Genomic DNA, 23,162 nt, shown 5'->3' on the forward strand with positions numbered 1-23,162 from the left:
TGAGCTTGGTATTTTCTTTCTTAGAATTCAATTCCTTTATATGAGTAGTAATGTTATACTCCTTTTATTCTTGAGTGAACTTTGATAATTTTTGCCTTAAGGAATTTGCCTATTGCATCTAAGTTGTTGAATTTATTGGCATTAGAGTGTTTATAATTTTTCGTTATCCCTTTAATGTTTGTGGAATCTGTAATGATGTTTCCATTTCTATTCTGATATTGGTAATTTGTATCTTCTGTTTTTGTTTTGTTTTATTTTTTTATTTGGCAAGTCTGACTAGAGGTTTATTGTTTTTATTGATCTTTGGGAAAAACAAGAATTTGGTTTCCATTTACTTTATAGTTTTTTCCACTTTCAATTTCACTGAATATCATATCTATATTATACTTTCTTCTACATCTTAGGACTTAATTTGGTTTTCTTTACCAATTTGTTAAAGTGGAAGGTTAGATCGATGAGTTGATTTTTTTTATTTCCTAATATAAACATTTAATTTTATACATTTCCCTTTAAGCACTGCTTAAACTGCATTCCACAAATTTTGTTTTTATTTTTTTTTAATTTAAAATATCTTCTAATTTCCCATGTGACTTTCTTTTTGACTCATGGGTTATTTAGAAGCATGTAGCTTAATTCCAAGTATTTGAAGATTTTCCATTACTGTTTTTTAATTTAAGTTTTTTTTTTACAGTATTAGAATAAACCTTTTGTGATTTTCATTAACTTAAATATGCTATGATTTGATTTATGGCTTAGAATACTATCTTGGTGAACATAGACAATATTGGGAGCCATAATTTGTATTCTGCTGTTGTTAGTTGGAATGCTCTATAATGTTAATTACATCAAGTTGATTGATAGTGTTGTTTCAAGTTTCAATATCCTTATTGATTTTCTGTCTATTTGTTATATTAAATTCTGAGAGAGAATTGTTGAAGTATCCAAGTATTACAGATATGTCAAATCTAAATTGTAGATATGTCTACTTCTCTTTTCAGTCCCATTGTATTTGCTTCATGTATTCTACAGCACAATTTTTAGATCCACACACAAGTGGATTAAATTTTTTTTCATCATTTTTTAATGTCCGTTTTTAGCCCTAAGGTGTTTGTTTTATAACAGTGGCCTTTATTTCTTGGATTATTAAATTAAAACTGAGCCTTGTTTGTTAAAAAGTGAAATAGTAAAAGACCTGAAGAGGCCACTAAGATGAATGACTCAGATAAGAAAACCAAGGCTTAGTGAGAGACAAACAAACAGAAGAGAGGCTCAAATGAGAGGGTGAGATAAGGAAATTGAAGTGCAAGGAGGCTGTGTTATACCTAGCTGGGTAGTGGCAGACCAGGACTAAGATCCTACTGCAGACCTAGCTGGTTTGGCTCAGTAGACGGAGCGTCAGACTGAGGACTGAAGGGTCCCTGGTTCTATTTTGGTCAAGGGCATGTACCTTGGTTACAAGCTCCAGCCCTGTCCTTGGTCAGGGCCCTTGCTGGAGCCTAGGTATATGTGTTTCTCTCACATGGATGTTTCTCTCTCTCTCCCCCTTCCACTATCTTTAAAAATCAATGGAAAAATACCCTCTGATGAGGATTAACAAAAAATAAAAAAAATATCCCCACTGAGGAATCTCTATTTCTACCCAAGCTGAAAACATGTCTGCCAAAGAATTTGCTCTGAATGAGCACCTTATTACCGAACAGTTTCAAGTATACAATAGAGATTTAAAGTCAGGTGTCTTATACATGAGGTTCTCAAAATAGGGAATTCACTTCTCTTTGGTAACAAATTATGAGGAATAGCTCATTGTGCTGCAGAGAAAAAGACCAAAAGACATTGTAAAGTCATTTTTCACAGTCTCTTTCTAAGATGAAATTGTTGACAAGGTAGAGCAATGATCTTCTGACATCAGCCATGTAATTGCTATGCCACAGCAGTGTGTTTCTCCAAGTCCAATTTCTGGTATAGTGGCTTTATGTATTATAACATTTTGGTTTTCCAGGTGCTTCACTAAAAATCTTTCTGCTAAGCACCTCACACAATGAAAAGAGTATATGCATGCATTCAGATGCAATGTTGTCCCTTGAATTTGGAACTGAATACTGCCCTTTGTCATTTTTGCAGGAGAAAGTATGAATGACAAGATCAGTTGGCATAATGTCATTAGTAGATTACTCTTTTATTTGTTCTTCCAACAGTACCTTTCTTCCTAAACTAAACATAGAAAACAAAAACTCTAGGCAGTATATTGGGAAATTATTTTGTTGAAATATCTTTTTGTCCCCTGCCCTTTCTTCCATTTCCTCTTATTCATAGTACTACATGAATCTTGGTATTTTTATGGCTGTCTCTTTTAAGATACATTTTCAGAATCTGCTTAGAGAAGATTTGATGGAATCTATTTTCAGTCTCAGTAGGACAATCCTAATTTGCATCTCCTCATGGGTTGGCATGGCCTAAATTGATCTACACTGACCTGCTTCCTTTTAAATCATTTCAAGGTTTTTCTGTGTGCACACAGAACAAACTACTACCTGTACTTCAGATGCTGCAAAAATCAATCCCACAAAAATGTAAGCCATCTGGATAGGTTTTTCAAATAAAAGTGTACCATATTGTACTGTTCAAAACTGAAAGGAACAATGAGGGAAAACTAAGAAGCTGGAAGAGATGAACTAATCCACTAGTCAACAATCTTCAGTTGCCTGTGCTACAAAATGTATTTTGCCTTACCTAGTACTAATTATTGCTTTTCCTATCATCTGCAATAATTATTATAAAATCAATTCAAATAGCATTTTATTATATTTCTCTTAAGTATATGTAATGTTTTGTGCATGATGGACAATTGTTACTCTACTGCAGGCGTCCTCAAACTATGGCCCACGGGCCACATGCGGCCCGCCGAGGACATTTATCCAGCCTGCCTGGTGCCGCTGCCTGTCCTGCTTAGCAGCCGACTTGTCCCAGGCCCTCAGTGCGCATAGGAATTTGTTCATAGTTTTTTTTTAAACTATAGTCCAGCCCTCCAATGGTCTGAGGGACAGTGAACTGGCCCCCTGTTTAAAAAGTTTGAGCACCCCTGCTCTACTGCAATTGTAACAGGTCATTTCTTAAAGTCAAGATTCTGTAACCAGCTTTACTTTAGAAGTCGGATGTTAAAAAAAAAAGCATTCTAAACTGAATAAGAGTCTATGGTAGTTTACTTTGCTAGAACATACTGCACTACTTAGCCAGAATCAACAAAAAATAGTAGTTGGAACTTTTCTCAGTATTTTAGATAGTGCTTGTAAACAAATTTTCCCTTAAGTAAACTGCTGAACTATCCTATGTAATATAAGCCTAATATGCTAAGTGTCTAAGTGTCCGATCCTCCAGTAGGCCGATCAACCAATAAAAGCATAATATGTTAATGATATGCTAAGGCCGCTCAACCGCTCACTGTGACGTGCACTGACCACCAGGGGGAAGACAGTTGATGGGTCAGCCAGTTGCTATGATGTGCATTGACCATCAGGGGGCAGACGCTCTGACCAGTAGGTAACTTGCTGCTGGGGTCTGGCCAATGGGGACTGAGCGAGATAGGCAAGACATGCCCTGGAACCCTCCTGTGGTCCCTCCCTGTCTGGCCAACCTCCTGTGTCCTTCCCTGGCCCTGATTGTGCACCAATGGGGTCCCTCGATCTGGCCTGCACCCTCTCGCAATCTGGGACCCCTCAGGGATGTCGGAGAGCTGGTTTCAGTCCAACGATGGAACGACCGGTCACTATGACATGCACTGACCACCAGGAGGCAGACACACAATGCAGGAGCTCCCCTATGGGGAGTGGGCCTAAGCCATCAGTCGGACATCCCCTGAGGGCTCCTGTTAGAGGGTGCTGGCTAGGCTGAGGGACCCCCCCAAGTGCACAAATGTCATGCACAAGGCCTCTAGTGAGAAGATAATGATTATAATTTTTATCATATTTAGAAAAAGATCCCATACTTGGTAATATATCACATTATTGAGTTTTTAAAATATCAAATATATAATGAACATGGTTCATAAATACCTATAATATTAAGTATAAATAATAAATGATATAAGGAAGCTAAAGGGCTGTAAGAGTTCCTAGAAGGCAAAGAAAACTTCCTGCTAGAAGAAATTAGGAAATGTTAATTGATAGTAAGTTACTTAAGTTCAGCTTTAAGGAGGAAATATATTTTGAACAGATTAAAAATTAATTTTATATGTAAGGAACAATATAAACAAAATCATTGAAACAGTGGATTATGGGAATTTATTGAAAATAATGAGTGTAATAAGATTAAGGCACTGAATAAGAAAGCTGTATAAGATAAGGTAAAATATGCCTGCTGTGGCCAGATAAACATGATCCTTGCAAACCAGCTCAAGACTGAACTTTTCTTTTTAGGCTATGAAGAGCCATCAGAGTATTAGGACTATTGAAACATATCAGAAAATATAAGGAATCATTCATAAAAGCAACACTGAAGAGGCATATTTACAGGATTTATTTAACTTCATGCAAATATGCTATGTTTTAGAGATAAAATAAAATGGAGTTTCCTTGCTCTTAAGGAGTTTTGAGTTTGAAAGCAGAGAGAGCTAAAAATAAAAAGCAAATGAATTTTAGTTTGAATGATTCTCAAATAGAGACAGACACAGCGTGTTAAGGAGACAGAGGAGAGAATGATATAGTAGGGCAATTCTAGTTCAAAAAAATAGGTAAATAATGAATTATCAGTGGCTTAATTTATTTCTTGTTTTATCACAGCCAAAGTGGTGTTCCTTCTCAGTTGGCCTACTGTTTGGTCATTCAAGGACCTAGGTACTTTCATTGTGTAGTTCTAACCTCCCGTAGATCCTACATATCATTTATATGGTAAGGATAACCAAGAGGAAGGCATAAATGCCTAATTCAGCTGAGAAAATTCATACTTATTCCATTGATGAGAAGGACTAGGACTTGAAATGCAGTCTCTCTGTGTGTCCAAGACAAATACGATAGGATTTTGGTGAATACTTTAGAGTCTCTGACCCAAGAGCACATCTGACTATGGGGGAGGAGTAGGTAGATCCAGAAATGATGGAAAGCACTGGTATTGTACTTGGTTACATCTGGCATTTGTACCGAAATAGAGAGCCAGAAAAGAGGCAAATTTTGGAAGGATCCATTAGATCCTTTGTAGTCCTAGAATCTGATACAGCACTAAGCACATAGCAGATGCTCAATAGATATTCATTTAATTAATGGTGAATGAAACTAAATTACTTCAGTTTTAAATATATTGATATTTTGGCATTATTAAGATGTTGAGGTAGAGATGTCCACCAAGTAGTTGCAAATGTAGAAGCAGGGTAAGGAGGTAATAGAAACCTCTTAGATAATGGTAGCAATTAGGGCAATGGAAAGTAAAGAGAAAATAAACAAATGGGACTACATCAAAATAAAAAGCTTATGCACAGCAAAGGAAACCATCAACAAAACAACAAGAAAGCCCACTGCATGGGAGAACATATTTGCCAACATTTACAGGGAACTCATACAACTTAACAAAAGGAAGATAAACAATTCAATAAAAAAAATGGGCAACGAACATAAATAGAAACTTTTCAAAAGAAGACAGAAGGAAGGCCAAGAGACATATGAAAACATGCTCAAAGTCACTAATTGTCGGAGAGATGCAAATCAAAACCATAATGCAGTATCATCTCACACCTGCCAGAATGGCTATCATTAACAAATCAACAAATGACAAGTGCTGGCGAGGATGTGGAGAAAAAGGAACCCTACTTCACTGCTGGTGGGAATGCAGACTGGTGCAGCCACTGTGGAAAACAGTATGGAGTTTCCTCAAAAACTAAAAATGGAACTCCCATTTGACCCAGTGATCCCACTTCTAGGAATATATCCCAAGAAGCTAGAAACACCAAACAGAAAGGATATATGCACCCCTATGTTCATAGCAGCATAATTCACCATAGCTAAAATTTGGAAACAGCCTAAGTGCCCATCAGCAGATGAGTGGATGAGAAAACGGTGGTACATCTACACAATGAAATACTACACTGCAGTAAAAAAGAAGGAATTCTTACCATTTGCAACAGTATGGATGGAACTGGAGAGCATTATGCTAAGTGAAATAAGCCAGTCAGAGAAATAGCACATGATCTCACTCATTTATGGAATATAATGAACAACATAAACTGATGAACAAAAACCAGATCCAGAGATAGAGAAGCATCGATCAGACTGTCAAACCTCAGAGGGAAGGTAGGGGAGGGTTGGGGTAAGGGGGAGAGATCAACCAAAGGACTTGTATGCATGCATATAAGCCTAACCAATGGTCACAGACAACAGGGGGTTGAGGGCATGAATGGGGGGGTTGGGAGGTAATGGGGGGATGAGGACACATATGTAATACCTTAATCAATAAAGAAATTATAAAAAAATAAAAATAAATAAATCCAGGTGATGACAAGATAGAAAGTGACAGCAAGTTGAGAAAACTTTGAGAAAATCCCTATAATTAAAGGAGAAGAAAATTCAGAGAAGGTACAACCATACATGGAAGAGAAGACCTGGAAGAAACTTGTGTCTGAAAAAAGAGAAACACTCTTAAAATGGGTAATCAGGCATATTAAGTGACATGGACATGTGAAGAATAAAGAAACAATCATTTCATTTAACAATTAGGAGTTAAAAACCAGTTACATTTATTTTATTTTATAGATGCTATTAAAATTGGCATATTTCCTTCCAGGTATTTTAAATGAATATGGGAATAGTCAATGGAGAATGCAATAGTTGTCAAATGCACCATTTGTTAATATAAAATTACTTTCTTTGAACCATTTAATGATTTCTGCCTTAAATTCTATTTTGTCTGAAAATAATATTGTAAGTGATATTTTAATGTTTCTATTTTCCTAGCAAATCATTTTGATTCCTTTTCTCTTTTAAGTTTAATTTTTGTTTCAATAGTCTTGTATAAGCTACATTTAGTTTAATTTTTTCTTTGGCTTATATGGTATTAATGGCATCTAATTTTATTATTTCAATTCATATGTCTTCTGTTTTTTTCTTTTAAGTGTTATGTATAATTCCTTGCATTTTTTCTATTTAGAACTTATTATTCTTTTTAAAAATATATATATTTTATTGATTTTTTTTTACAGAGAGGAAGGGAGAGGGATAGAGAGTTAGAAACATCGATGAGAAACAAACATCGATCAGCAGCCTCCTGCACACTCCCTACTGGGGATGTGTCTGCAACCAAGGTTCATGCCCTTGACCGGAATTTTGAACCTGGGGCCCTACAGTCCACAGGCCGGCACAGTATCCACTGAGCCATACCGGTTAGGGCTACAACTTGTTATTCTTATTTTGATTTACCCCAGTGATTAGAAAGGCATATATATTGTTTTTAATTCTCATGATTACATTCACATTTCTAAAAAAAAAATTCTATATGATAAAAAGTATCTAAATAAATAATAAAACATATTTTGCATAATATCCTCCTTCTGATCATTTCTCTACTCCATATAACAGGGGGAATGTAATACATTTTCAGTTAATTTTTTTATATTTTAAAACTATAATGTATATTTTAGATCATATTAATATGGTTTAAATTTATTAAATAAGTTACATTTTCTCCGTAAGCAAAATTATATTTTTATTAATGATGTAACAAATTTAAAACAATTATTTAGACTGAAATTTACATTTAATTTGGTTCAATTTTCATTGCTAGTCTTTGTACAAGTATTGGCTAAATGTTAATTTCTACAACTACATAACAGATCATTGGCCTCAAGGACCTTACAGTCTAATGGCTTTCTCTCAATAGGATTGCTCTTTCTTGTTCTCTATTTTGGTTAGAAGTATCACCAAAGCTTGAATTACCCCCATTCTTAATCTCCTAATGTAAGTACTTTATGGAAAGTATAAAGAAGGAATTTATTTTTAAGTATGTGAAAATCTAAAGATTCTTAAGAGCAAATCATTTTTTAAATTTCATATTGTAGGGGAGAAAACTAAGGGTGATCTTATTTATGTTTACTTATTTTTCTCTCAATATTTGGAGAATTTTACTTTTATCCTTGTAGTTTATTTTTTTACTTGAGTCTCTATTTCCTTTTTGAACTGGTACAGAAAATCATTTCCATGTACTTAGATCATTTTTACAGATCTATAAATTTTTGTGGTCATATTTTATAATACTGTTTCTGTAACAATTTTTCTCTTTAGTTTAATTGATAATTCTTAGCTTGAATCACATTTTATTTATTCCATTTTAGTTATACTTTCTCTCGTTTATTTTCAGGTTTTACTTTCCTCTAACTTTGGAAATCTTTTTGAATTGGTAATCCAAAACACTGGTTCATTTTTCATAATGATTTTTCTTATTTTCAAAACTGCTTTTATTATTTATTGATCTTTTACCACAACACTTTATTTTTTTATAACATCCTTCCTCATCTCACATTGTTTTTTTTTTTTTAAATAACCCCCCCCCCCATAGCTCCCCTCCACCCGGTTCCCACCCCACCTTCTGCCCTTACCTCCCCCTCACTGTCCTCATCCATAGGTGTATGATTTTTGTCCAATCTCTTCCTGAACCCCCCATACCCCTTTCCCCCTGAGAATTATCAGTCCACTCCCTTTCTATGCCCCTGATTCTATTATATTCACCAGATTATTCTGTTCCTCAGGTTTTTAATTCACTTAATTTTTAGGTTCACTTGTTTATAGATATGTATTTGTTGTTCATAATTTTTATCTTTACCTTTTTCTTCTTCTTCCTCTTCTTAAAGAATACCTTTCAGCATTTCATATAATACTGGTTTGGTGGTGATGAACTCCTTTAGCTTTTTCTTATCTGTGAAGCTCTTTATCTGCCCTTCAATTCTGAATGATAGCTTTGCTGGGTAGAGTAATCTTGGTTGTAGGTTCTTGCTATTCATCACATTGAAAATTTCTTGCCACTCCCGTCTGGCCTGCATAGTTTCTGTTGAGAAATCAGCTGACAGTCGTATGGGTGCTCCCTTGTAGGTAATTAACTGTTTTTCTCTTGCTGCTTTTAATATTCTCTCTTTGTCTTTTGCTCTTGGCATTTTAATTATGATGTGTCTTGGTGTGGTCCTCTTTGGGTTCCTTTTGTTTGGGGTTCTGTGCGCTTCCTGGACTTGTAAGTCTATTTCTTTCACCAGGTGGGGGAAGTTTTCTGTCATTATTTCTTCCAATAGGTTTTCAGTATCTTGCTCTCTCTCTTCTTCTGGCACCCCCATAATTCTGATGTTGGTACGCTTGAAGTTGTCCCAGAGTCTTCTTACACTATCTTCAACTTTTTGGATTTTTTTTTTTTTGCTTTTTGCTTTTTCGGTTGAGTGTTTTTTGCTTCTTTGTATTTCAATTCTTTGACTTGATTCTTGTGTTCCTCTAGTCTGTTTTTGGGTCTCTGTATAATATTTTTTATTTCAGTCAGTGTATGTTTAATTTCTAGTTGGTCCTTTTTCATATCTTTGAGGGTCTCGTTATATTTATCGGCCTTTTCTAGGATATTCTTGAAAAGCCTTATAACCGTGGTTTTGAATTCTATATCCAGTTGTTTGTTTTCCTCCATTTCTTTCATTTGTGATCTGTTTCTTTGACGCCGCATTTTCACTGCTTCCCTGAGTTGGTAGGGTAGATTTGTGTGCGAGGTTTCCTATATGGCCCAGTGGGTCGGCCTCCCCAGTTAACCTGAGGTGGACACTCTTGGTGCACCCCTTTGTGGGCTGTGTGCACAGCCTTGTTGTAGTTAAGTCTTTATTGTTGTTGGTATCACTGGGAGGAACTGACTTCCAGGCCAGTTGGCTGTAAGGATCAGCTGTGTCTACACTGGGAGAAGTTCGGTGCTGGAGACAGCCTTATAGAATTAGACTTGCCAAATTGCAATAGCCTCTGTGCTCAGCTTGGATAGAGTGGAGTCTCAGGGCAGAGCAGACAGTCTTGGCTTCCAGTCACACACGCGCGCAGACAGTCTTGGCTTCCAGTCACACACGCGCGCAGACAGTCTTGGCTTCCAGGCGCACACGCGCACCTTCAGCCCTCTGCCTTCCCCGGCTCCCGAGTCTCTGCCCGAGAGTCCAGATTCCCCCCACAAGAGCGTGGGTCCCCAGGGGCTCGCCTGGAACTGGGGTCCAGTGCAGTCAGAACTGGAGCTCAGTGCAGTCAGGAGCTTCTGACTCCTTTCCACTAGGGAAAGCCTGTGGCAACCTCCGTAGCCTTTGTGCGCACTGGCACGCGTGCGCCTTCAGACTTCTGCCTTCCCTGGCTCCCGAGTCTCCGCCCAAGAGTCCAGATTCCCCCCGTAAGAGCGTGGGTCCCCAGAGGCTTGCCTGGAACTGGGGTTCAGTGCAGTCAGAACTAGGGTTCAGTGCAATCGGGGGCTTCCTTCCCCCTTCCACCAGAGAAAGTCAGCCAGGCTCTCAGCCGCCCTTCCTCTCTGCGTGCACAAAGACCCTTTGCCGTACCTCCAATTCTCTGTGAGCTTTTCTCTTTCCTTCTAGTTGTAGAATTTTCACTCAGCCAGCTTTCCTGTGGTTCTGGATGGTGTCCGTTCTGTCTTTTAGTTGTAGTTTTGAAATTGTTGTGCGAGGCAGCAGTTTAGGTGCTTACCTATGCCGCCATCTTTGTTTTTCCTCACATTGTTTTTATCTCTAACTTTTCAGCTCCTATTTTATAGATGCTACTAGAGGCCAGGTGCACGAAATTCGTGCACGGGGGTGTGTGTGTCCCTCAGCCCAGCCTGCACCCTCTCCAATCTGGGACCCCTCGAGGGATGTCCGACTGCCTGTTGAGGCCCGATCCCACTGGGATCGGGCCTCAACAGGCAGTCGGTCATCCCTCTCATAATCCAGGACTGCTGGCTCCCAACTGCTCGCCTGCATACCTTCCTGATTGCTCCTAACAGCTTCTGCCTGCCAGCCTGATCACCCCCTAACCACTCCAATGCAAGCCTGATTGATGCCTAACTGCTCCCCTGCCAGCCTGGTCACCCCTAACTGCTCTCCCCTGCAGGCCTGGGTCCCTCCTAACTGCCTTTCCCTGCAGGCCTGGTCGCCCCCAACTGCTCTCCCCTGCCGGCTTGGTCACCCCTAACTGCCCTCCCCTGCAGGCTTGATCGCCCCCAACTGCCCTCCCTTGCAGGCCTGGTCCCTCTCAACTGCCCTTCCTTGCTGGCCATCTATGGTGGCCATCTTGTGTCCACATGGGGGCAGGATCTTTGACCACATGGGGGCAGCCATCTTGTGTGTTGGAGTGATGGTCAATCTGCATATTACTCTTTTATTAGATAGGATAGAGGCCTGTTGCACAGGTGGGGGCCAGCTGGTTTGCCCTGAAGGATGTCCAGGATCAGGGTGGGAGTTCCCTTGGGGCATGGGGCAGCCTTGGCGAGGGTGGTTTGCAGGCTGGCCATGCCCCCTGGTGACCCAAGTGGAGGCCCTAGTATCTGGGGTTTATTTATCTTCTACAATTGAAACTTTGTAGCCTGGAGCGGAGCCAAGCCTTCTGCTTGCTCCGTGGCGGCAGCCATTTCTATTGGAATTTATGTATCTTCTATAATTGAAACTTTGTAGCCTTAAGCAGAGGCCGGGGCCGGCCAGGGTGTGCAGAAAGCTTGGCTTCCTCCATCGCCCAGGGCAACCCTAGCCTCCTGCTCTTTCCAGCTTTGTGGCTGCCGCCATTTCTGTTTGAGTTTATGTATCTTCTATCATTGAAACTTTGTAGCCTTGAGTGGAGGCCTAGGCCGGCAAGGGCAGGCAGAAAGCTTGGCTTCCTTCATTGCCAGTGAAACCCAAGCCTCCCTCCTGCTCTCTGTGGCCATAGCCATCTTGGTTGGGTTTATTTGCATATTTGCTCTGATTGGCTGGTGGGCATGGCTGGTGGGCGTGGCTGGTGGGTGTAGCGGAGTGATGGTTAATTTGCATATTACTCTTTTATTAGATAGGATACCCTCTTGCAGTGGTCGGCAAACTCATTAGTCAACAGAGCGGCAAACCGCGGCTTTTGAGCCGCATGTAGCTCGCGAGCCGCGGTTTGCCGACCACTGCCCTATTGAATGCCAAGTAGTTTCCTGACTTTTCTTTCAGATTCATATGTCTTCTAAAATTGTAGCAATTTTTAAAGCTTATTTTCTTCTGGTTATATGAGATAATGTATAATTCTTCATGTCTATCAATAATTTACAGATTTGTTTGCAAGTTTTCTTCAGTTTGCTGTGTACTAAAGAGAGTTCTCTATATGACTGGTGTTTGCCAATAGACAGAATTTACACATTGTCTTTGTGTCCCACTCTACACATTTGTATGCCAGTAGAAGCCCCTTCTTAGATCTACAACTGGGTAGCACATTGATGACCATATTGCCTAGTATGGTTTCAATATCTGGCAGGCTTTTATGTAATGTGGCTATACTGGAATGTGAGGAGATAGTTTTCCATCCATTCTGTCTGGATCTCAGATCTCCAAACAATGTTATTGGAAAACAGTCTGTTAGAAAAACAGAGCCCTTCTTATCTTTGAGATATTTCTCTTTCCCCCAATAGAATTTCATTTGTGTCAAATAACCTCTGTAGGATGCAATATAATCTCACCCATCAATTTTTTTCTATTTAATTTTTAATTATTTTTTATTACCTGAAGAAGCTAACTGTATATATAGGGGAACTAATATGGGATCATAAAAAGTAGCTCTCCAGGTGCTGCAAAAAATCAGTGCCTGTAATTCTGGTTGGAGCAAACAGTTATAAAGCTAAGACTACCTGCTTTTAAATGAGCCTTTTTTTCTATTTCTGTTAGAAGAGTATTGTTGGATCCTCAATTCCACTTTGCAATCCAGTTACAATGACTCCTATATTACTAAAGATTGCCACTAGTAAATACAGATTCTGGATTATGTCCCGTTTTCAGCATGCTCCGTTTATCATATTCCATTCAAGAACATATTATAAATAGACAAGAATTAGAGTATTATTATGGGGATATTGTAAGCCTAGTATAGTGTATTATATATACTAGGATAATTTTCAGAATTCAGTCCTTAGCTATTATTAATAACAAATTATTTGTAGTATACCTCACAATTATGGAAATATGCCAACATGAGAATAAATTATAGCTTAGAACCTCTGGAAAAAAGCACTAGTGGGATATTAATATTTAAACATTCTTAGTAGTTTAGCATCAAACCTAAAGATTTGTACTATTAAGCTCTTTAACCAGCAAGAGTCGAGTCATTCAAAGGCAGAAAAGAGAGGATAAAACATGGTCTTTTGTATTTCTCCACTTTCCCACCCCCAAATCTGTATAGTTGCTATGGCAATCAATTGCTTCTCTCGTGAGATAACTTCCAATCTTTAATATGTATTGCCAACACTCCTGTTTCAATAACTCCTGAAATGGTCCTGCAACTTTCAGTATTTCTTGTTCAATATGCACAACTGTCAGAGTAATCATTTTGAAACAGAATTCTTATCATACTGTTTTACTGCTTGTAAGTCTTCAAACACTACAAGAATGTTGTATTGAATGAAGGTGAAGTCTTTTTTTTTTTTTCTTTTTTCATGCCCCCTACTGGGGATTGAGCCCACAACTCAGGCATGTGTCCTGACTGGGAATTGAACCATGACCTCCTGGTTCATGGGTCCACACTCAAACACAGAGTCACACTGGCTTGGCTGAAGGTGAAGTCTTCATATGAAAGAGTCAGATTCAGAGCCCTGACTTTCTGTCTCTGTCACTCCCACTTTCCCCCTTCCCTCCTTTCCCTGGGGGTTGGGAGGTCGGGGGGCGGGGGGAGAGTGATACACCCCAGGTAGGAGATCAGGTGATCGTCTAATGTCTCTGATGTCAAGAAAAAGTCTGTAGATATGATATTTGGGGTTTCCCCAAGAAAAGCCTTCACTCCTGTGGTAGGCGGCCTCTAAGAGGGCCTCCAGTGACTCCTGCTTCTCAGTATTCATGTTCTTGTATACTTTCTTTTCTTTGAGTATGGCTGGACTTAGTGATTCACTTCTAATGAATAAATACAGCAGAAGTGATAAGATGCCACTTTCAAGATTAGGTTATAAATAGATAGTGGCTTCTATCTTGTGGACTCTCACACTCACTTATTCTGAGCAAAATCAACTCCATGTTGCTCCAAGAAGTTTCAATGGCAAGAAACTGATGTCACTGACCAATAGCCAGCTAGGACTGAGGCTTGCCACCAGTCCTATAAATATGCTAGAAGGTAGATTCTCCCCCTGTTAACTTTTGAGTTGTCTCCAGTCTCTGTCAACACTTGATAGAGATATTATGAACTGCATCAGACTTAATGTAAGCAACAGATACATTTGTTAATTGAGATTACAGCATTTGCCTATTAATAAAATTAGGAGTAAATATCTTGAATAATATAGCTCTAGAGAGAATAAACAGGCTACCACAAATGCTTGGAAATTAGGATGGTATCAGATGCCTCAAAAGCAGGATCAGAAGCAAGAAGATGGTGCAGCTTCAATAAACTGAGGGAAAATAATATTCACTCTAAAATCACAAACATCCCTTGGTATTAATATATTTGGTTAATAGTATATTGGAAAAAAGATAAACATTTCATATAAAATTTTAACAATCTATTCTGTTCTTCATTTGGGTAGAGTCCAAATAACAAATGACACTGAATATTTTACTGCTTTAATTTGTTAAATGTGAGGGTAGAATGAAGATATTTTCAAATTATTTACTTTCTACTTTCCATATATAGGAAGCCTCTTAAGAATATCTTTCTCCAAACGAGGGAATAAACCTAAAAAATGGAACGTAGTGGGTTCAGAAAACAGTGGTGAGGAGTATTCCCAGGATGACAGGCCTGGTGACAACCAGTTCCAATTGGTGTAAGAAGATACTTAAACTAGCCCAGCCGGCATGGCTCATCCGTTGAGTATTGACCTATGACCCAGGAGGTTATGGTTTGATTCCTGGTCAGGGCAAATGACCGATTGCACAACTGACAAATGATTCTCTCTCATTATTGATGTTTCTATCTCTGTCTCACTCTCCCTTCCTCTCTGAAATCAATAAAAATATATATACTTTAAAAAGAAGACACTTAAACTCAACACATTAAAAACTAAAGTTGTCACTTGTTCTCTATGCAAACTCAAAAAGCTCTTTGATACATGTACTCACTTAAGACATATGCACCTTTATTCACACTAACACTACTCATCCTTCCAGGTTGTTCAGAGGTGTTCATGGAGCCATACCTCAGTCTAGAGCACAATGTATTTTCTCTTAGTTTGTGAAACCATCTCCATTAGTTTCTATAAACTGCCTTTAAAGAAACTTAGCATCCTTTTATTATGTCTTTCGGCATCTTTCAGTCACAGCACAATTCTGTTCTGATAACCATACAGATTTTTGTCTAAAATGACACTTATGAAAAAAACCTCAGACTCTAATGACAAAATTTATTTAGGGAATTGTGGATAAACTGAAACAGAAGATGCATCAGCAATGCTACGGTGGCAGAGAACTATTCTCGGCCTAACATTGCAAAAATTTATGTCTGAAATATAGGAATAATTGTTTCGGTGGAACATCCCATTGGAAATTTTGACTCAGTGAATTGAAAAGAAATTAAAGTTCAACAAGCCTTGACTTTGTGTTCCTTAGCTGCTTCTGTAAGGTCCAGTCAATGTGAAAGTGATACCTGAAACTTTCTAATAGGTACTGTATATGGAAATTACCAGATCAATAGTCTGGCTGGCAAAGCAAAGCAAGACTGAAACTGTAGCAGATAATGTCTGGGACAGAGCCCCTGGGACAAGATCACTGGGAATAGTAGAAGCCAAGGACCCTGCAGTTTCCCTTGAGTGGCAGTTCTTCATGCCAAGCAGAAACAGGATCACTACCCAGGCTATCGATGCTGGAGGGGTGAGAGCAGAACAATTTTTAACTCTCACTGAAAGGACTAAATCCATAGAACGTTTTATAATGCAAGAACTACAAAACAAAGTCAATTAAATAGGTACAAGATACTGTTAATGTGAGATCAAGAAATGGTAATAGTAATAGTCAAATTGCAAACAAGCTATTACTTTATTAACCCATCCTTAAAAATATCCAAGAAGATTTATTTGTGCTTTTTTATTTAAATTCTTTATTGTTTAAAGTATTACATGAGTCTCCTTTTCCCCTATTGATCTCTCCCCAGCCACCCCCAACCCCCAGCACATGCCCTCACCTCGCTACTGTCTGTCCATTGGATATGCTCATATGCATGCATACAAGTCCTTTGGTTGATATCTTACTCCCTCACCCCCCTGCCTTCCCTCATAGGTTGGACAGTCTGATGCTTCTATGTCTCTAGTTCTATTTTTGTTCATTAGTTTATGTTGTTCATTATATTCCATAAATGAGTGAGATCATGTGATATTTATCTTTCTCTGACTGGGTTATTTCACTTAGCATAATGAGCATTATGTTGTTAGTTTTTTAACTTTGGATAACTTTGTTATAAATATTCATACTTTAAATCTTGTCTTTTACAGGAATCTTTTTATAATCTTGAGGTGCTCTGATTTAGGCAAGGAAATTATGGTGAAAGAAAACAAGAATAGTGTTCAAAGAAAAGACATATGATTTGCTACTTGAATGAATCAGCTTTATAAAATAGAAAATCAACATTATTTGAGATGAAAAATCTGTCATTTATGTGTCCAGAAATAATTTATTTTTAATCCTCCTGCTTTAAAGATGCATAAAATATTAAATATTACCAGGTGGGGTTTTGAGTATGAAAGTTATGATTAAATGTGTCTCTAAGGATTGGAAAACTTTCAGTTTCCAGAAAGATCCATGGTTCCCAAGAGTACTGAATTAAAATGGAATTAGGGAAAATAGTACTGAAATATAATTGGATGGTAAACTTAAGATCTAATTTTGTTTGTGACTGAATTTAAGTTGTTATTAGCTTAAAATAGTCTGTTATATCAATAAGATCTTTTATATAAGTCACAAAGCAAAAACCTAAAGTAAATACACAAAAGATAATGAGAAATGAGTTAAACCCATCAATAATTACTTTAAATGTTAATGGACTAAATTCTCTAATCAAAAACTACGGAGTGGCTGAACGCATAAAAAAACAAAACTCAAACTCTGTGCTGCATATAAGAGACTCACTTCAGTTCTAAGAACACAAAGAGACTCAAAGTAAAGGGATGGAAAAGATGTTCCATGCAAATAGAAACAGAGCAAGAATAGTGCCATACTTACTTGGACAAATAGACTTCAACTCAAAAACTATTATGTAATGACAAAGGGTTCAATTAATCAAGAGGTAATAACAATTATCTATAATAATAAAAGCATAATATGCTAATTAAACCAGATGTCCTTCTGGACAACCTTCCTGACAAAGCCGGGGCTACAAGGGAAGCCTGGGTCCCGGGTGCCTGAGGGAAGCCAGTGCCGGCAGCTGGGGGAAGGAAGTACTACTCTTGTATGAATTTCGTGCGTCAGGCCTCTAGTAAATAAATATGTACCAAACTTGGGAGCACCAAATTATATTAAGCAAATATTAACATATCTGAAGGGAGAAACAGACAATATTACAAAAATAGTAGAGGACACCAATACTCCACTTTCAACAATGGATAGATTATCTAGACAGAAGAATAAAAAGGAAACATTGAACTTGAATATACTTTAGACCTAATTAACCTAATATATTTCACATTCTACCCCAAAGTAGCAGAACATACTTTGTTCTTAAGTGAACATGGGACATTCTCCAGGATAGATCATATGTTCGGTCAGGAACCAAGTGTAAGCAAATTTAAAAGCACTGGAATCATACCAAGTATCTTTTCCAACCAAAATGTTATAAAACTATTAATTATTAACAAGAGAAAAACTGGAAAATCACAAATATGTAGAAATTAAACAATATTCTCCTGAACAACCAGTGAGTCAAAAAATCAAATAGAATATAAAAAATATCTTGAAATAAATGAAAATGGAAACATAACATACTAAAAATTTTAGGATGCAGCAAAGATTGTTCTAAGAGGGACATTTGGAGTAACAAATGCCTATATTAAGAAAAAAAGAAAGATCTCAATAACCAAACATTATACCTCAAGGAACTATAAAGAGTAAAACAAAATAAGCCTAAAATTTTCAGAAGGAAGGAAGCAACAAAGTTTAGGGCAGAAATAAATGAAACAGATTAGAAAACAATTGAAGAAATCCATAAAACGAAAGAAAAATAACCAAATTTGACAAACCCTTAGCTAGACTTTCCAAGATTAAAAGAGAGAAGACTAAAATAAAATAAAGTAAAATAAAAGATATTTCAACAGATACCACAAAAAGACAAAGGATCATGAGACCACTATGAACAATTATATGCCAACAGATTAATAAAGTAGGAGAAATGAATAAATTTCTAGAACCATCATACAATCTACAATGACTGAATAGAAAATCTGAACAGATCAATAACAAGTAAGGAGATTGAATCAGTCATCAAAACCCTCCCAACCAAGACAATCCCAGGATCAAATAACTTGGTTAATTCTATCAGACATTTAAATAATTAATGCCTGTCTTTCTGAAACTGTTTCAAAAAAATCAAACAGGAGAGAATGCTAGGATTCTCCTGATACCAAAGCCAGACAAATATTTTGAAATTTAGCAACTTTTATTTTAAAAATAATCTCATCTGAGGTGTTCTTCTTAAACAACTGGATGACCCCACTATAGAGGCATCCAAGTCAGAATAATTTAAAGAAGAACTTGAATTATCTCTATTTTGCCATGGCTTCCACCTCTAAATTCTTTGGATTGTGATAAATCTCCAAAATTTACAGGGAATTCATACAACTTAACAAAAGGAAGATAAACAATCTAATTTAAAAAAATGGGCAAAGGACCTAAATAGATTCATTTCAAAAGAGGACATACAGAAGGCCAAGAGACATATGAAAACATGCTCAAAGTCACTGATCATCCAAGAGATGCAAATCAAAACCACAATGAGGTACCATCTCACATCATCAGAATGGCTATCATCAACAAATCAACAAACAAGTGCTGGCAAGGATGCAGAGAAAATTCCCACTGCTGGTAGAAATGCATGCTGGTGCAGCCATGTGGAAAACAGTATGGAGAGGAGTTTCCTCAAAAAATTTAAAATGGAACTCCAATTTGATCCAGTAATCCCACCTCTAGGAATATATCCCAAGAAATTAATAACACCAATCAGAAAGGATATATGCACTCCTATGTTCATAGCAGCACAATCTACAATAGCTAAGATTTGGAAACAGCCTAACTTGCCCATCAGCAGATGAGTGGATTGAAAAACTGTGGTACATCTACACAATGAAATACTATGCTGCTGTAAAAAAGAAGGAATTCTTACCATTTGCAACATCATGGATGGACCTGGAGAGCATTATTCTAAGCAAAATAAGCCAGTCAGAGAAAGATAAATATCATATCTCACTCATTTGTGGAATATAATGAACAACATAAACTGATGAACAAAAATAGATCCAGAGACATAGAAGCATTGAACAGACCGTCAAACCTCAGAGGGAAGGCAGTGGAGAGGGGGGACAGTGTAAGAGACCAACCAAAGGACTTGTATGCATGCAAATAAGCATAACCCATGGACACAAACAATAGGGGCATGAGGGCATGTGCTGGGGGGTGGAAACAGCTGGGGAAAGGTCAATGGGGGAAAAAGGAGACATATTTAATACTTTAAACAATAAAGAATTTTAAAAAAGAATAATGCACCTGAAATTTGTTCAGTGTTTGCTCCATCAAAAATGTTTTATGTCTTACTAGAGGCCCGGTGCACGAAATTCGTGCACTGGGGTGTGTGTCCCTCAGCCCAGCCTGCACCCTCTCCAATATGGAACCCCTTGAGGTATGTCCAACTGCCCATTTAGGCCCGATCCCGGTAGGATCTTGCCTAAATGGGTAGTCAGACATCCCTCTCACAATCCAGGACTGCTGGCTCCCAACTTCTCACCTGCCAGCCTTCCTGATTGCCCCTAACCGCTTCTGCCTGCCAGCCTGATCACCCCCTACCCACTCCCCTGCCAGCCTGATTGATGCCTAACTGCCCCCCTGCCAGCCTGTTTTCCCCTAACTGCCCTCCCTTGCAGGCCTGGGTCCCCCCCAACTGCCCTTCCTTGCAGGCCCGGTCACCCCCAACTTCCCTCCTCTGCCAGCCTGGTCACCCCTAACTGCCCTCCCCTGCAGGATTGTTCACCCCCAACTGCCCTCCCTTGCAGGCCTCGTCCCTCCCAACTGCCCTCCCCTGCTGGCCATCTTGTGGCGGCCATCTTGTGTCCACATGGGGGCAGCCATCTTGTGTGTTGGAATGATGATCAATTTGCATATTACTCTTTTTATTAGATAGGATTTCTTTTTAATATTTATAAAATAAAAATAAAACAGATATAATTTTTATATTAAACATGGAAAAAACAGGAACAGAGGGATTAAATAATACTAGGTGGCAGAACCATATGCTTAACCATCCTACATAATAATCCTATATAATAAAAGGGTACTATGCAAATTGACCCTAACGGCAGAACGACCAGAATGACTTCTTGAATAGCCACTATGAGACGCACTGACCATCTCTCAGTTCCTTTCCTCGGCTGGCAGGCTCCGATCACCCAATGGTGAATGGGGAACCAGGGGTAGATGGCAGGGGATGCAGGAGGTGCCAGGCCAAGGCCCCCACCAGCCAGTTGGCCCACACTTGGAGGGTGACCCACGGCAGAGGCAGAGCTGGTGAGCGGGTGGGAACGGCTGACCTCTCGGTTCCTACCCCCAGCCAGCAGGCTCTGATCACCAGATGGCAAATGGGGAACCAGGGATGGGTGGCGGCAGGGGGCAGGGCCAGCTTCAGGCAGCCTGGGAAGATGACCCTGATCACAGGCCAGGCCTAGGGACCATACCTGTGCATGAATTTTGTGCACTGGGCCTCTAGTTTTACTATATTTTTTCTGTTTATATCATTGAATGTTTGTCTCTCTTATGCCTCAGGTTGTCTTGTATTATCTTTATCTATGAGTCTTTCTTTTCAAGTACAAACTATTCAACTGAAATAACTAGAAATCACAGATGCACAAGCATATCCATCTAACCTTTTCATTTTAAAGGTTTTCTAATATATTATTATGTATCTCTTTAATTTAAATTTAAACTTTTATAATTCAAGAAGGAATCTGAGGCAAGTTACTTGAATATTTTTAACCTTTAAATAATTATACTATTCTTATTCATTTTTCACAGTATTTAGCACATTTCTTTGAATATCAGAAGTGCTCAAATTTTGTTATATATAGTTAATCTGTGTCAGCTCCCAGATGTCCCCAAATTTCCCAACATTCTAGAATCATATTTTCTTCTAATATTTTAATAGAAGGACTAGAGTTCCTATTCAGCATGCAGGGGAAAGGTCACTGCTCTTCTGTCCCACAATAGTCCTGAATCTTATGGGTTGGGAGAGGGCTCCATTTATTTCCTCTGGTCACCAGCCACTTGAGTTGAACTCCTGCTATTCATTCCACTCTGTGACTTGTCTCCTACGATTGTCATTCCCTTGCTATGCTGGACATTGCTCTACTGACATAAATGTGTTTTGTGGTAGACTCTTCCAATGTCACAACTTTCATTTATACATTCTATAATTCACTAATTATATTGGGAACTGATAAAACAATGATAAGTAAACCATCTGCACAATCATGTAGCTCATATTCTAACCAGGAAATATAAAACTCACACAGGCACACAGAAAAATTTAAAATTACAATTGAGATAAGTATGAAGGAAAGGCCCATGGTGGATTGAGAGCTATGGTAGTGGATTTGAACTGAGAGCTGATGGATAAATAGACATTAACCAGCCTTGTGCAGAGATAAGAGGGGGAGAAGAGGGTAAGACATGGTGGATGCAGGGATTCGAAAGAAGAGGTCTACGTCCAGGTAAGAATGATGGTTTAAATCAGGGAAATGATGTTGAAGATGAAGATAAAGGAAATATTTGAGAAACATTTAGTACAGTGTAAAGAAAGACAACCTGGTGATATGAGGGAACCATAGGGTATCAAAAATATAGAGCTCCATATATAGAGCAACTTGAAAAAAGTGCATGTAGACATATATTATAGTTATAAAAATTTATCAGACTTGTTTGAATTTGGAAAATATTTCACCAGTTATATCACTTATTAGATTCTTGCCTAATAGCTTTATTTTATAAACCCACTTTCTCTCCTACAAAGCCATATTCTCTATCACCATTTTGTTGCTTTACCTATTTCTGGACTCACAATAATTACTTCAAAATATCTAAAATAATACAATTATTATGTGAACAGTTTAACAATAAATATCTAATAGCTTAGTCCCCACTTCGCACTACCAACACTTTCATTGAGCTGTTGCTAAGCTGTCTGCCACAGTTCCACTCTTAGTATTACGAAGAGCTAGGTGAAATATTGAAGTCACATCACTGTTTTTTGTTGTGTTGTTTTGTTCTTTGTGTGTGTGTGTGTGTGTGTTTAGTATGCCTTAGTTCAAATTCTTAGACTTAGACTTCCACCAGAATGTCCATGGTCATGGGGCTATGTATGGTGAGGCACACTTTCATCGCCCCATTGATCATAGTTGACTTCAACCATCCTTTAGCCTTTCATATCCTTACATCTCATTTTTTACTGACAAGCTATAGTATATACATCTCCTAGGACAGTGGTTGGCAAACTCATTAGTCAACAGAGCCAAATATCAACAGTACAACGATTGAAATTTCTTTTGAGAGCCAAATTTTTTAAACTTAAACTTCTTCTAATGCCACTTCTTCAAAATAGACTCGCCCTGGCTGTGGTATTTTGTGTAAGAGCCACACTCAAGGGGCCAAAGAGCCGCATGTGGCTCATGAGCTGCAGTTTGCCAACCACTGTCCTAGGAGAAGATTGCCTTTTTATTATTGTCTAGTTCCGTGGTCGGCAAACTGCAGCTCGCGAGCCGGGGTTTGCTGCTCTGTTGACTAATGAGTTTGCCGACCACTGCGTAAGGCATTA

At 38.4% G+C, this 23,162-nt stretch overlaps 1 protein-coding gene across 1 annotated transcript in view; it reads left to right on the forward strand.

Moving 5' to 3' along the window:
- TMEM232 (transmembrane protein 232) overlaps positions 1-23,162 on the forward strand; it is a 203,828-nt gene that overhangs the window by 175,143 nt on the left and 5,523 nt on the right. The gene's annotated exons all lie outside the window — the stretch shown is intronic.

This window comes from Plecotus auritus (genome assembly GCF_963455305.1).
Source record: "Plecotus auritus genome assembly, chromosome: 7".
Classification (NCBI taxonomy): domain Eukaryota; kingdom Metazoa; phylum Chordata; class Mammalia; order Chiroptera; family Vespertilionidae; genus Plecotus; species Plecotus auritus.